Source organism: Hyperolius riggenbachi, chromosome 12, assembly GCF_040937935.1.
Source record: "Hyperolius riggenbachi isolate aHypRig1 chromosome 12, aHypRig1.pri, whole genome shotgun sequence".
NCBI classification, from domain to species: Eukaryota; Metazoa; Chordata; class Amphibia; order Anura; family Hyperoliidae; genus Hyperolius; species Hyperolius riggenbachi.
Window position 1 is genome coordinate 172410405 of NC_090657.1, and position 16186 is coordinate 172426590.

A 16186-nucleotide genomic window follows, 5' to 3' on the forward strand; every position below is an offset into this window, starting at 1 on the left:
TGTTAACTAGGGTGCCAGAATCAGGGCAGGAGGAGGAAGATATGTCACGCTTCCATGCAGAAGCTGAGGAAGATGAGGTGTTCTGTGTTAAATAGTCAACTACGTCTTGACAATATTGGAGGTTGATGGCACGTGCCTTCTTCTGAACACTGTACTTTGGTCGAGGGCCACACTCGGGTGGCCTGCCTCTACCTTTTGTTTTGTCCAAATTGGGGGGATGAAGAGAAAGGTATGCACTGACTTGACTAATACAATGTGCAGTCACACAGATGCAGTGAAAGGTATACACTGACTGCTGGTATAACAATGTGCAGTCACACAGGTGCAGTGAAAATGGACGCACTGACTGCTGGTATATAAAACGGCGTGCGGTCACACAGGTGCAGTGACTGGTATTATAATACAATGTGCAGCAGTCACAGTAGGCGCTGAATGTGCTGGGCCTGGCACAGTATAGCAATTAGCAAGAACCAGCTGTGACAGACAGGGCTGTATTTGCAGTGTCAGTGGGCCACACACAAAAAAACACATCACAAGAACATTAGCTCTCAAAAGAGCTGTTTTGGGGTGCTTTTCAGCAACAAATATCAGCAAGGAGCAAGCTAACAGACCTCCTAACTATCGCTTCCCCTATCTCTCCAATGTCTCTCCATTCTCTCACTAATACAGCAGCACACAGACAGAGTGAGAACATGGCCGACGCTGCTGCCTTGTATAAGGGGGGGGGGGCTCCCGGAGGGAGTGCAGCCTCACTGGCTGCCATGTGTCTGCTGACTGTGATGTAGAGGGTCAAAGTTTAGCCCAATGATGTAGTATAGGGGGCGGGTCGAACTCGCATAAAGTTCGCGATTCAACGCGAACCCGCGTTGTTTGTGTGAATAAGTTTGCGTGCAAATCATTCGGGACAACACTACAGAGAAATGCACCCTGTATGTATTTAGAGAGTTTAGCCTGACTAATCCCCCCCCCCCTTATCTCATATTAGATGAGTTGCGTTGCAGCATGCTTTTTTTCACTGGAATGCAATGTGATGCAACTCAAAGCATCGCATCTAAGTGTGAATCCACATTTTTTGGCACATTAACCTCCTTGCTGGTCTAAAAAATCCGGCAAGGAGACAGCATGGAACTTTTTTTTATATTTTTTTTTAAAAATCATGTAGCGAGCCCAGGGCTCGCTACATGATAGCCGCTGAGCGGCAGCATCCCCCCACCCACTCCGATCGCCTTCAGCGATCAGAGTATGCAGGAAATCCCGTTGAGAACGGGATTTCCTGCAGGGCTTCCCCGGTTGCCATGGCGACAGGGCGGGATGACGTCACCGACGTCATGGACGTCGGGACGTCACAGGGAATCCCAAACCACCCCTCAGCGCTGCCTGGCCCTGATTGGCCAGGCTGCGCAAGGGGTCTGGGGGGGGGGGGGGAGGGCGGCGCGACGTTGCGGATAGCGGCGGCGATCGGGTGTTACAAGCAGCTAGCAAAGTGCTAGCTGCTTGTAACAGAAAAAAATTATGCAAATCGGCCCAGCGGGGCCTGAGAAATCCTCCTGCTCAGGTTACCCCGAGCTGAGCTCGGGATAACCGGCAAGGAGGTTAAGTGGACCTGAACTCTTGCACAGGACAGAAGGAAAACACAGAGAAATGCACCCTGTATGTATTTAGAGAGTTAGCCTGTCTAATTCCCCTTCATCTGTGACCAATCACCAGTGTAATTCGATCTCTCTGCTGAGAGCTACTTTATAAACTCATTATTTTTAACCCTATGGGCTTGATTCAGAAAGCAGTGCTAACCTACTTAGCACGTCTAAAGTCTTTAGGCGTGCTAACCAGGGTGCTAAGTAGGTTAGCACCAGATTTCTCAATCAGATCGCGCGCAAAGTCCTATGCGCGCGCTAAGTCCCATAGGCTTTAAAGAGACTCTGAAGCGAGAATAAATCTCGCTTCAGAGCTCATAGTTAGCAGGGGCATGTGTGCCCCTGCTAAACCGCCGCTATCCCGCGGCTAAACGGGGGTCCCTTCACCCCCAAACCCAACCCCGCACACCTTGGTCGCAAACTTGGTCGTGATTTATTTCTTCCTGGAGGCAGGGCTAACGGCTGCAGCCCTGCCTCCAGTCGCGTCTATCAGCGGCGCATCGCCGCCTCTCCCCCGCCCCTCTCAATGAAGGAAGACAGAGGGGCGGGGGAGAGGCGGAGATACGCGCTGGCAGACGTGCGTGGGGCAGGGCTGCGGCGGTTAGCCCTGCCTCTATGCGGAAGAGGGGATGCGCTGCACGGAGGGGGATTTGGGGGTGAAGGGACCCCCGTTTAGTGGCGCGATAGCGGCGGTTTAGCAGGGGCATACATGCCCCTGCTATCTATGAGGTCTGAAGCGAGATTTATTCTCGCTTCAGACTCTCTTTAATGGGGACTTCGCGCGGAGCGCCCTGCGCTCTGTGCAGTGCACGCGTAAAGTTTTACGCGCGAAAAGCTGGTTTAGACGTGCTAAGGGGGTTTTCACAGGTGTGCTAACAGTTAGCACCGCTTTGTGAATCAAGCCCTATGTCTGCTTCCATGAAAGCAGGAAGTAGACTCACTGCAGATTTATTGCAGGATTTGTATCAGCTGCAATAAAGAAATGTTTTTCTATAAAGGTTATTATGCTGTTGCTTATCTTTTAGAGCAGAGAGGAAGTTCTGAGTTCAGGGCCACTTACCTTGACTTCTTGTAACTAACCTTAACGTACCCCTGAACCAACGCCAAAATAAATGATTGAAGCCCATGGTGGGCTATATTACCTCCTCCTGAGTTTGCTGCTGCTGCTCGTGTCCTCTGCTCCCCTCTTCTCCCTACTAATTACCCATCCATGGTACTTTTCATATTCAATGGGATCCTCCACTTTGAACCTAGTACACACATTCAATTTTGATTGATAAAATTGGCCAATCAAAAGTGGACGTGTGCATGCACCCTAGACTCCTTTGCCACTGAAATTTGAAATGATACAGTTGTCTTTATAGAAGGGTTAAATAAAAGAGAAGTGAGAAATGGTTTCTTACTGCAGGCAGGACAGGATGATAATAAGAAAGATGATGACATTGCTGAGCTGTAGTGCTGGCAATGGAGGGCTCATCTCTTAGCAGTAGAGGGAGGAAGTGGGTGGTGTCATATGCTCGATACCTTTTGGAACTAAATTCTCCTAGCAGGAATCATCTTTGGAACTTCTGCATCAAAGAGGAAAACTGCAGAGTTCCCCATTCACCCTTTACGGACTATGACAAAGCTGAGGGGGAATGAGACATGTAACCCAGTGGCATTTTGCAGACTTCTAGAAAGCAAAGTTATTCAGTGGCTAGGTCTATACAGCACTATGGAGACTGGCGGCTTCCATCAGAGGCTGATCACACGGGTGTCCCTGCCGGCCTTTGCCGTTTCTCTTGGTGACCTCCTAAGCCACTCAGCTGTCCCTTCTCCCTTCCCAGTCTCCTATCACCCCCCTCCCCTCCTCCCCCCATAGACTGACCCAGCCGCCTATTTTTAGGTCTTTATTTTTCCGCTTGTTTTTCTCAATTTTTAATCAGGTTTGTGACCTCATCACCTTCTCCCGCTTTTTACATTTCCTCCTTCCTTCCACCCCCCCGCCCCCCTGCATCATTTCTTCCACATGTGCTCACCGACAACCAATAGGTTTACCCTCCCATAAAACTCCCTTAGGAGGGGACAGAAAACGAGTGAGCTCATGATATATATTTTCAGTGGCAGCTGCAGAACAAAAGGGGAGATAATTACATTTTCAGGTTGGAATTAAGTGCTGCAAAGGACAGTCGCTGGATCCCATGTCAGGCTCAGGTGAAAATATACCATACCAATATAATCCTATACAATAAAATGCAAGTGTCCCTGCGTCTGTCCCGGGCTGCAGGGCGGGCTGGCCGAGCGGGTGGACGTGTGTGTGTCTGTGCGCGATGCACGCACGCATGTACGCACACACGGCGGTGGCGGCGTGAAGAGACCTAGAGCCCGTTTTTAAACGAGCTTAGGTCAACTAGTATACCATATAATATACTGTTGGATTGACTTGAGCTGCGTCTTATCAGTCGTTGGTCACCTCTTATCAGTGATAACGCCTTGTTGTTTGCACATCTTTTACTTGACAAAAGTTGTCCAACTTCTTCAAGTTGTTGAGCCTTCAGTAACAAGCATTCCGTACAGATCACCTGGCAGAACTAAAGATGTCACCAACAGTGATACATTTCAGGATGTAAATCAGGGAGAGGAGAGATTGTACAATGGACAAACGCTGACTAAATCATCTATAATGAATATTGTAAACAATAAGCAATTTTCTTCATTACGTTGTTTTCACTAAAGTTCCTCTTTAAAGAGACTGTACAGAAAAAAATTGTCCTGGGGGGTACTCACCTCGGGAGGGAGAAGCCTCTGGATCCTATTGAGGCTTCCCCCGTCCTCCGTCCCATGGCGGTCTCACTGCAGCCCACTGAATGCACAGCCGACAATTTGTCAGGCGGTGCCATATTTACCTTCCCTGGCTCCAGCGGGTGGCGCTGTTGCGGATCTCCGCTCGGAAATAGCCGATCGCAGTTGTGTCCCCTGTACTGCGCAGGAGACTTGTGCTTGCGCAGTACAGCGGACCCGACTGGGATCAGCTATTTCCGCCTATTTCTGAGCCAAGGGCCGCTACTGCGCTGGAGTCGGGAAAGTAAATATTTACATGGCCGCCGTTCCTGGAGCTGCAGCAAGACCACTGTAGGACGAGGGAAGCCTCGATAGGATCCAGAGGCTCCCCCCTCCCGAGGTGAGCACCCCCAGGGGCGTTTTTTTTCTTCCGTACAAATTCTCTTTAAGATGGAGGATTGAGGAAGCCCCTTGACCATTTAGATTTGGCTTCAGTTATGCTTTGAGGATCACACTTGATCTTTGTGAGGCTCAGTCAATGGGGCCCGCTGTGTGTGCTCGGCAAACTATCAGCTGTCACATGGATAAAGTCATAAATGACTCTCATCAGCTGAGTAATCAATCTGTTATTCCTGATAACAGCCTGGAAAAGTACATTTAAAGGGAGAGTCCAGCTTTTATGGACTCCGACCGCTGCTAAAAAGAATTGCTTACAGATCAAGGTCAGAGTGTTGACTTAACAGACAAAAATACAGAGTAAGCAGCATTGCTGTGCATAAACTACAGATAAGCGGCCTGTGTCAAATCTGCTGATACAACTGCCCAAACTAATGCCTGGTGCACACCATGCAATTTCCCATCAGATGGGTCCAATGGATCATTTCCGACAGGTCTGATCTGATTTCCGATCATTTTTCTGATCGATTTTCTATCTGTTCACTTCTATTCAAAAACAATCGAAAAGCAGATCGGACCTCTCAGGAATTATCTATTGAAACATCTATCTGGTAAGAAATTGCATGGTGTGGACCAGGCATAATGCTAGGTACACACACCATACAATTTTTTGGCAGATTTACCTGCCAGATCGATTATTTCCAACATGTTTCGATAGATTTTTTGATTTTCCAATTGTTTTTCCGATCGATTTCCGTAGAGTTGAACGGAAATCAATTGGCATAACGATCAGAAAAAACAATCGAAAAATCAATCTAAATTCCAATCTGACATGTTGGAAATAATCGATCTGGCAGGTAAATCTGCCAGAAAATTGCATTGTATATACCTAGCATAAGGTCCAGTTCATTGTTCCTGCCAGCAACTGGTGCATTGTTTACTTTTGTTGTGTGGCGTTTCGTTATTTCGTGTCCCGCCGGATTTTTGTGAGAAAAAAATGGCAGCGAATGCTCGTTCCCGCCTGAACTCGATTGACAAAACAATGGGATAGTCTCATCCAGTTTTAATGAAGTCAAATCTTAGTGCAGTGATCTGCAAACTTGGCTCTCCAGCTGTTAAGGAACTACAAGTCCCACAATGCATTGCTGGAGTCTGACAGCCACAGTCATGATTCATAAAGGCAAATGCATTGTGGTGCTTGTAGTTCCTTAAAAGCTGGAGAGCCAAGTTTGCAGATCACTGGGTTAGGGGATGCAGCGTAGATTCTATTCCGCGCCTTACCACGGTCCCAAACCGATCGCTGTTCCTAGAGCAAGTAAACTCAACTGTCACGTGACAGCCAGGCTTCCTCCTATAGGAGCCAGTTTTGTTGGCTCCTTACCAGGTGATCACTGTGAGCCAATCGCATTGATCACAGAATAGCCAAATTAAAACACATGCTAGATTCTGAGACAAAGCAGTCTTTATCTGCCGAGTTTAATCTAGTGTGTGTACATAGCACCCGAGTGAACACGTGGTGATCCTTGCGTCGAGGAACACATACTTTACTAAGAAGATGCGAGTGGCAGCAGCAAGGAGGACACAGGAAACCTCTACAGGATCCAGAGGATTCCCGCTTCTTAGGCGAGTATGCGCTTTTTGACCCGAGGTTCACCTGAACTCTTGCACAGGACAGAAGGAAAACATAGAGAAATGCATTGTGTGCGTGTTTAGAGAAATTAGCCTGCCTAATTCCCCCTCATCTGCCACTAATCACAAGTGTAATTTGATCTCTCAGCTGTGTCAGCTGGCTGCCTCCGCAGAGCAGCTAATTTGTAAACACAGGATGTTAACCAGGTGATGTTCCATGAAAGCAGGACGTAGACACACTGCAGATTTATTGCAGGATTTGTATCAACTGTAGCAGATAAATGTTTTTATTTAAAGGTCATTATGCTGCTGCTTATCTTTTAGCGCACAGAGGAAGTTCTGAGCTCAGGTCCGCTTTAACACTTTATGAACCACAAGGCTCTGTGCACTTTGACTGAACTAGCAAGACCGTAAAGCTATGGGCATTTTTCATATGGCATTCAGGTCTCAGATTATGAAATAGTTTAGACTATCTGATTACAAAAGAATCTATGCAAATGCCTGTGGAATCTGGTATTAAGAAACCTCCTTTTCTAATCTAGGGAACTAAAAAAAAATCACTTTAGCCAGAAATCTGAGGATACTTATGTTTAGAACTTTAGACTGAAATCAGTGCCTCTTAATGGGTTAAGCTATAGTCTGACCCCGACCCGGACAGAAATTGTCACTTGCATATGTGATGTTTAACTCTTTCAGGCAGAGAAAGATCAAAGGGAACAAAGCCTAGTTATTTGTGTGCTAGGCACTGTACATACACATGTCCATCTCATTATGTCACGTCACCTCTGTTGTCCTTTAAAGAAAAACATTTCCTTGTTACAGCTGATACAAATCCTGCAATAAATCTGCAGTGTATCTACTTCATGCTTTCATGGAAGCAGACATTAACATCCTTTGCTTTCAAATGAGCTTATCTGCTATGGCAGTCGGCTGACACAGGGAGAGGTAAAATTACAATTTGGGATTAGACACAGATGAGGGGGAATTAGACAGGCTAAACTCTCTAAATATATACAGGGTGCATTTCTCTGTTTTCCTTCTGACCTGTGCAAGAGTTCAGGTCCACTTTAAAAAACATCATTTTTCTAATCTAGGGAACTAAAAAAAAAAACCTTTAGCTATTAATCAGAGGATACTTATGTTTAGACTGAAATCAGTGCCTTTTAATAATTTAGGTTAAAAGGCAGTGGCTGCTGTAACCCGATTTATCCATTAGCACTCTAGCAGCTCAGGGTGACCCTAACTAGAAGGAAGGTATAGGGGACATAAAGAGACTGAAAACCCTCCTACTAAAAAGTAATGCTAAGTATGGTTTGCCTTCTTAAAACAGAAGGAATTTGTGGTAATTCAGCTTAAAGTAAACATTTGTGGTTCCCCACAATGCACCGGTACTGAATATGCAAATTATCTCTTTATGCCCCTGAAGCCAGGCTAGCATCCAGAACCGCTGGTGTCTAGCAAGCCTAAAGCTTAAAATTTTACAGAGCCATACCAACAGGCTGTCTGCATGTGGGGTTGATGTGGCTGTGTAAAATTTTAAGCTATAGGCTTGCTAGACACCAGTGGTTCTGGATGCAGGCCTTCTGATACGGATGTACAAAGAAGGGGGCGGGCTGTTTAGTAAAGCATAAGGAAGGGATAGTACCCCCTTTTGCATCGGGTCATGCTTGCAGATACTTTAAAAATGGGTCGGGCAAATACTTGTGTTCGGTTTAGCCAAATGAAGGAGAAAGTAGTAAATTTGCCTAGCTCTGAACCAGAAAAGCGTGGGCGAGTGTCTTCCATAAACTGATACCACGCGGGGATCATCCCACGTCTTGGGAATTGCTGGAACGTGACAAGCTCTTTTCCGAACCACCAAGAGAAGTTAGGGGTATGGAGGCCTTCTGGAAAGTCTGGGTTGCGGAATATCTCAGTGAGCAAGAAAGATTTGGATTGTAAAGATGCCTACTCTGCAACAACATTTTCAGCCTTATTTCTTCTATCCTATAAGTTTCTATACTTGTTCTAATGTGGTCTGAATTACTGCAGCCTTTTCTAGTTGCAATGTCTCTGTATGATATCTAATAATGGGCTGCCTCTGTTGTAATGAATACAAGTTATGCACGCACCCTGCAGGCTCTGTGTGCTTTGTTTACTCCTCACAGACAGTGATGCAGTTTGTGAGGCTGAGGGGGGAGGGAGCTCTGCCTGTCACATGCTGAGAAACTGAGAATCCCACACCGGAGTGCAGATAATTTACTATGTAATAAAAACTTGTCGTATACTGCAACATGATAGATAAATAGATACACACACACATATTAGTTTGTGTGTGTGTCTATATATATATATATATATATATATATATATATATATATATATATATATATATATATATATATATATATATATATATATATATATATATATATATATATATATGAGAGAGAGAGAGAGAGAAAGAGAGAGAGAGAGAGAGAGAGAGAGAGATATACAGTGGCTTGCGAAGTTTTCCACATTTTGTCATCTTACTGCCACTAACATCAATCAATTTTATAGAAATTCTACGTGAAAGACCAATACAAAGTGGTGTACATGTGAGAAGTGAAATGAAAATCATACATGATTCCTTTGGTCTGAGTAAAGTCAGTTGCCCATAGACATTGCCTTCCCTTGTGAAAGAGTTGATCTCTTTCTGAAGAGACAGGATATCACAGCACTTTATCCACAACCTTATCGCTAGAAGATGCCATTCGGAATAAAAAGAAAAAATTTGCTCATCATAACCATGTCATTGAAGAACGAGAAAATAATAATCCCAAAAACAAAATAAACAGCAGAAACCATAACTCGGTAGGTTGGTAAAACAAACTGTTGCAGTTGAGGATGAGAGGCGATAGCAATAATCCAACTCTCTCGGGTCATACCTCTGGTTATGTGGGCAGCAAGAGAGCTTTGAGTGGTTAGGGCATTGTTGTGTATAGAAATTTGTAAGACTCAATTGGCAAACATATACAGCTTGTAGAGGGGGCGTGAGGAGATGGACAGAGGTCAGAAACTGCTCTCTACGCTTGATCTCACACTACTGGTCCATCTTCCCGCACATTCCCTCAGAACTCAGGTAATAAAGCACTTATGGGCTAACACGTTTTATAGTATGGAAAATGCAAAAATAACCCCCACATCCCCGTTTCTCCTAGCTGATGATTCAGATGCATTATAAATATCACACAAAAGTACTGAAGCATGGTCAAGCCGCCACCAGGCACACAAGCCAAGAGAGGTGTACAACAGCTAAGGCTCACATCAATATCTAATTAGGAGTAGAAGGTATAATAGCTACATTTAATACAAAAAAGGGGAAAGAATTAGGGTGTGCTAGGTGGCAGCCCAAACACACCCCAGGCTATTTCCCTATATACATATATGTGCTGTGTTCTCCCCAGAACTTTTTGTCCAGCCGGGGGCAAGAAAAAGTAGTCGGTTGGGGCGCGGCGGGGGAGTAAAGGGCTGGTACGACTTTGCTCACAGCAAAGGAGGAGGATGAGGAGGAGAGCCGATGACAGCCGGGCGCTCACCAAAATTAGCCTGTGCTCAAGGGCATTGACCCCACCTCTGATCTCCTGTATCTGTGTGGAAATGACCGCCACCGCTGTCGCTAGCAGGGCTGTGGAGTCGGTACAAAAATGATTCGACTTCTCAGTTTCTGAAACCACCGACTCAAAGTTCCTAAAATTGCTCCAACTCCTCGACTCCGACTGCACAGCCCTGTTTGCTAGTTCTGCTTTGAGCATCCCACTGATGCTAGGGAGGAGTTCCTCGTTGGAGCTGCGGTCTGCTTCAGGGCTCTGATCAGAACTTCGTGGCTGTGGGGATTTGCAGGGTGTGGCCTGGCTGGAGGAGGAAGTTGGCGCTATTTTGCCTGTGCGCCGGCCTCGATTCCCCGAGAGGAGCTCCGAAATGGATGGCTGAGGGGGAATAGGCGCGGTTCGCTGCTTTCTTTCCCTTCCTGGTCATCTCCCATGAAGGGTAAGCTTGTGGGGGTGATAATTAAGCTCACAGTTTGCAGTTAGAAGCCCTTTCCGGACGCTCAGGCACGGAGCTTATACAGGAGGCATCTTCTCCAGTGCGCGCAGCGCATGCGCCTCCTTGGGTTCCCTTTAAAGGCCAACTGAAGTGAGAGGTATATGGAAGTTGCCATATTTATTTCCTTTTAAGCAATACCAGTTGCCTGGCAGCTCTGCTGATCCTCTACCTCTAATACTTTTAGCCATAGACCCCGAACAAGCATGTAGCAGATCAGGTCTGACAAGATTAGCTGCAAGTTTGTTTCTGGTGCGATTCAGACACTACTGCAGCAAAATAGACCAGCAGGGCTGCCAGGTAACTGGTATTGTTTAACAGGAAATAAATATGACAGCCTCCATATTTTTCTCACTTCAGTTGTTGTTGAAGGTCAGATTCCTCTTTTATAAAAAAAATGTTCGATCTTTCAGTTGTTCATCTTGCAACAATTAAGTATCAACTATGACTGCAGTTTACTTTCTTTGTTGCTTGCCTATAAACACACTGCTATTCCACAGTGTTTCTATCAAAAAATGGCCAAAAGGAGTGACAATCTTGCTCCTGATCGCTGGAATAGTGCAGGCATTGAAAGTGAGTGACAAGAGCTCCTGCTTTGTGCAGTCAATTAGGGGGAGAAGAGGAGAGGGGTATCTAAGAACTGGTGCTGCAGGTAACTTCTCCATTCCTTCTGCAAAACTTACATTTGTTTTTGTTGTTTTGTTTTGTAACAAAAAATGATTTTGTATAATGAATTTAAAAATAATGGTCTAATCGATGTTCATTTAAAATCTGTGTTCTGTTCAATCACCGTACGTGGTAATGTTACAGTGATTTCGTAACCCGGTGCGCGGGAAGCTCTCGCCCTTCATAATCTCCCCATAAATTGCCGCACCTCTCGCTGAGCCGCATTGCACCCCTGTAACTCATTTCATGCACCGCGTCTCCTGGCTATAAGTCTTGGGCCGCACGGCGCAGCGTCACCGCCATGATTGGAATACCCAATTATCTCCACGTCCACTCCGGTCACACATGAATTCCCTGACGATGGGCCCTACATGCCCCCTAATGGTGAAATCCCTCCACTGCGCCCAGACGGAGACTGCCAAGCTGTGAGACTGCAGAGGGCTCATCCAGGGCAACCTAGCAGCCTGCTTAAAGAGAATCTGTATTGTTAAAATCGCACAAAAGTAAACATACCAGTGTGTTAGGGGACATCTCCTATTACCCTCTGTCACAATTTTGCCGCTCCTCGCCGCATTAAAAGTGGTTAAAAACAGTTTTAAAAAGTTTGTTTATAAACAAACAAAATGGCCACCAAAACAGGAAGTAGATTGATGTACAGTATGTCCACACATAGAAAATACATCCGTACACAAGCAGGCTGTATACACCCTTCCTTTTGAATCTCAAGAGATCATTTGTGTGTTTCTTTCCCCCTGCAGCTATCTTCCACTGAAGTGTCAGGCTGTTTCTTCCTGCAGAGTGCAGACAGCTCTGCCTGTATGTAATTCCTCAGTATGTGAAAGCCCAGCCAGCTCAGAGGAGGATTTATCCAGCTTGTAAAAGATAAGAGAGAAGCTGCCCTAATCTAAATAATACACAGGCAGTGTGCAGAGAGGGGCCTGGAGGGGGGAGATGCATCACAGAACCACAACACTGAAGAACTTGGCAGCCTTCCAGACACAGGCTGACAAGTCTGACAAGAGAGAGATAAGTTGATTTATTACAGAGATGGTGATAGTAGAACGTGCTGCAGTAAGCCAGAACACATTAGAATAGCTTTTGGAACTTGTAGGATGATAAAAAACAGGATGCAATTTTTGTTACGGAGTCTCTTTAAAGGACTTTGACTCAACTTTAAAACAAGACATCTACCAGTAGTCAAGATAAACAAAAACTCTCTAAATATCAGTTTAGGTCATTTAGTTGCATCTTAAATTGACCCTGTACTCCTCAGCGGAGTTCACACTCGAACACTACCAGCCATAGTATAATGTCCCTACCATATTATTATTTATTATTATTATGTATTTATATAGCACTGACATCTTCTGCAGCACTTTACATAGTACATAGTCATGTCACGACACAGGCATGTTTGTAACCTGTTGCAAGTTTTGTACCGTGCTTAAATAAACTACTTCTGCATTGGAGTTCCGGAATCCGCCTTCTTCTTTCCACATTACATAGTCATATCACTGATTGTCCTCAGAGGAGCTCACAATCTAACCCTACCATAGTCATAGTCTAATGTCCTACCATATTATTATGTATTTATATAGCACTGACCTCTCCTGCAGCACATTACAGAGCATAAAGTCATGTCACTGACTGTCCTCAGAGGAGCTCACAATCTAATCCTGCCATACTCATAGTCTAATGTCCTGCCGTATTATTATTATTAGGTATTTTTACAGCACTGACATCTTCTGCACCATGTTACAGAGTACATAGTCATGTCACCGACTGTCCTCAGAGGAGATCACAGTCTAATCCTACCATAGTCCTAGCCTAATGTCCTACTATATTATTATGTATTTATATAGCACTGACATGTGCTGCAGCATGATACAGAGTACATAGTCATATCACTGACTGTCCTCAGAGGAGCTCACAATCTAACCCCTACCATAGTCATAGTCTTTGTCCTACCATATTATCATTATATATTTATATAGCACTGACATCTTCTGCAGCACATTACAGAGTACATAGTCATGTCACTGACTGTCCTCAGAGGAGCTCACACTCTAATCCCTACCATAGTCCCCAGGCCGGCGGCTGTGTACGGAGCTGTCAGCATGGAACAGACAGCTGCAAGGGGCTGGAGAAATCCCCAGGTAAATAAATCGGCTTTCCTATTCTTTGCCTGATGACTCATTTAAGGAGAAGGAAGGCTCTGGGTCCTATAGAGCCTTCCCGTTCCTCTCATGGTCCCCGCGTTCCAGCGCTGCCACCCCTGTTCACATCGCCTGCAGTGGGAGGCTGTGTATAGGTTGCATGCGCACTACGGAGCACTCGGGCTCCCAAAGACTTTCGAAGCATCCCGCGACAGAGCGCGCAACCAAGTATTCAAAAGTGAAAGTTTGATTTATGATTATTATTCTGTCCCATTACTTTTGGTCCTTTAACCTCCTGAGCGGTATGGACGAGCTCAGCTCGTCCATCACCGCCGGAGGCTGCCGCTCAGGCCCTGCTGGGCCGATTTTCGTCAAATAAAGTGCAGCACACGCAGCCGGCACTTTGCCAGCCGCGTGTGCTGCCTGATCGCCGCCGCTCTGCGGCGATTCGCCGCGAGCAGCGGCGAAAGAGGGCCCCCCTAGCCGCCTTAGCCCTGCGCAGCCGGAACAAAAAGTTCCGGCCAGCGCTAAGGGCTGGATCGGAGGCGGCTGACGTCAGGACGTCGGCTGACGTCCATGACGTCACTCCGCTCGTCGCTATGGCGACGATCTAAGCAAAACAAGGAAGGCCGCTCATTGCGGCCTTCCTTGTTTATTCTGGGCGCCGGAGGCGATCGGAAGAACGCCTCCTGAGCGCCCTCTAGTGGGCTTTCATGCAGCCAACTTTCAGTTGGCTGCATGAAATAGTTTTTTTTTAATTAAAAAAAAACCCTCCCGCAGCCTCCCTGGCGATCTCAATAGAACGCCGAGGAGGTTAATAAGAGGGAAGCACATATGCAAACTGTTGTAATTCCTACACCAGTCACCTGATCTGGATGTAAACACCATCAAATTAAAGCTGACAGTCTGCAGTTAAAGCACAATGGCCTCAATTCACTAAGATTATCTCCTGTCTTTAATAACTCTTCTAGAGTTGTTACCATGGTGATAAGGCATGTAGTACTCAGGAAACATTTTACCTCAGGCAAACCTAAAGTTAACTCTTCTGTCTTTAAGTTAACTCTTCAATCCTTAAAATAACTCCAGAGTTAAAGACAGGCTGTTAATTAACTGCATGTGAAAATAACTACAGAGGAGGTAAATTAACTACAGAGGAGGTAAATTAACTACAGAGGAGGTAACTTAAGGAACTCTCTTGCCTTATTATCTCCAGCATGATCTTAGTGAATTGAGGCCATAGTTAACTTTAGGTTTGCCTGAGGTAAAATGTTTCCTGAGTACTACATGCCTTATCACCATGGTAACAACTCTAGAAGAGTTATTAAAGACAGGAGATAATCTTAGTGAATTGAGGCCAATGTGTTGGTTTCATTTCAAATCCATTGCGGTTGTGTATAAAGCCAAAAATGTTAGAATTGTGTTGATGTCCCAATTTTTATGGACCTGACCATATATACTGAGATTCAGAGAGGAGACCAGGGCACACCTGAACTGCAGCACTTTACAGAGTACATAGTCCTGTTACTGACTGGTAGAGATTAGATTGTGAGCTCCTCTGAAGACATAATCATCAGGATTAGCTTCAGCCAGATGCAGTAAAGATGGATAATGCCTGGAAACAGTTTTCTCTTTATTTACTATATAAGATTCACTGAAATCAAAATGTTGATAGTACAATACATACTAGAACAAGTATTTATCTACTTATATACAGTGGGATGCGAAAGTTTGGGAAACTGTTAATTGTCATGGTTTTCCTGTAGAAATAGTTGGTTGTTACAATAAAAAATGTCAGCAAAATATATCCTGTAGGAGACACACACAGTGATATTTGAGAAGTGAAATTAAGTTTATTGGATTTACAGAAAGTGTGCAATAATTGTTTAAACAAAATTAGGCAGGTGCATAATCCTCCTTTTGCAGAAATTAAAGCTTCTAAACGCTTCCTGTAGGTTCCAATGAGAGTCTGGATTCTGGTATTTTGGACCATTCCTCTTTACAAAACATCTCTAGTTCATTGAGGTTTGATGGCTTCCGAGCATGGACAGCTCTCTTTAACGCACACCAAAGACTTTCAATTATATTCAGGTCTGGGGACTGAGATAGCCATTCCAGAACATTGTACTTGTTCCTCTGCATGAATGCCTTAGTGGATTTTGAGCAGTGTTTAGGGTCGTTGTCTTGTTGAAAGATCCAGCCCCGGCGCAGCTTCAGCTTTGTCACCGATTCCTGGACATTGGTCTCCAGAATCTGCTGACTGAGTGAAATGCGTCCCTCAACTTTGACAAGATTCTCAGTCCCTGCACTAACCACATAGCCCCACAGCATGATAGAACCACCACCATATTTTACTGTAGGTAGCAGGTGTATTTCTTGGAATGCTGTGTTTTTTTTCCTCCATGCAAATTGCCCCTTGTTATGCCCAAATAACTCAATTTTAGTTTCATCAGTCCACAGCACCTTATTTCTAAATGAAGCTGGTTTGTCCAAATGTGCTTTAGCATACCTCAAGCGGCTCTTTATGCTGTGGGCGGAGAAAAGGCTTCCTCTGCATCATTCTCGCATACAGCATCTCCTTGTGTAAAATGCACTGAATGGTTGGAGGATGCACAGTGACTCCATCTGCAGCAAGATGATGATGTAGGTCTTTGGTGCTGGTCTGTGGGTTGACTGTGACTGTTCTCACCATTCGTTGCTTCTGTTTATCCCAGATGTATCTTGGTCTGCCACTTCGAGCCTTAACTTGAACTGAGCCTGTGGTCTTCCATTTCCTCAATATGTTCCTAACTGTGGAAACAGACAGCTGAAATCTCTGAGACAGCTTTTTGTATCTTTTCCCCTAAACCATGATGGTAAACAATCTTTGTCTTCAGGTCATTT

The 16186-nt window shown here is 45.2% G+C and overlaps 1 protein-coding gene across 10 annotated transcripts in view; it reads right to left on the reverse strand.

Annotated features, from left to right (window-relative positions):
* LOC137541584 (sterile alpha motif domain-containing protein 10-like) overlaps positions 1-16186 on the reverse strand; it is a 597983-nt gene that overhangs the window by 365056 nt on the left and 216741 nt on the right. The gene's annotated exons all lie outside the window — the stretch shown is intronic.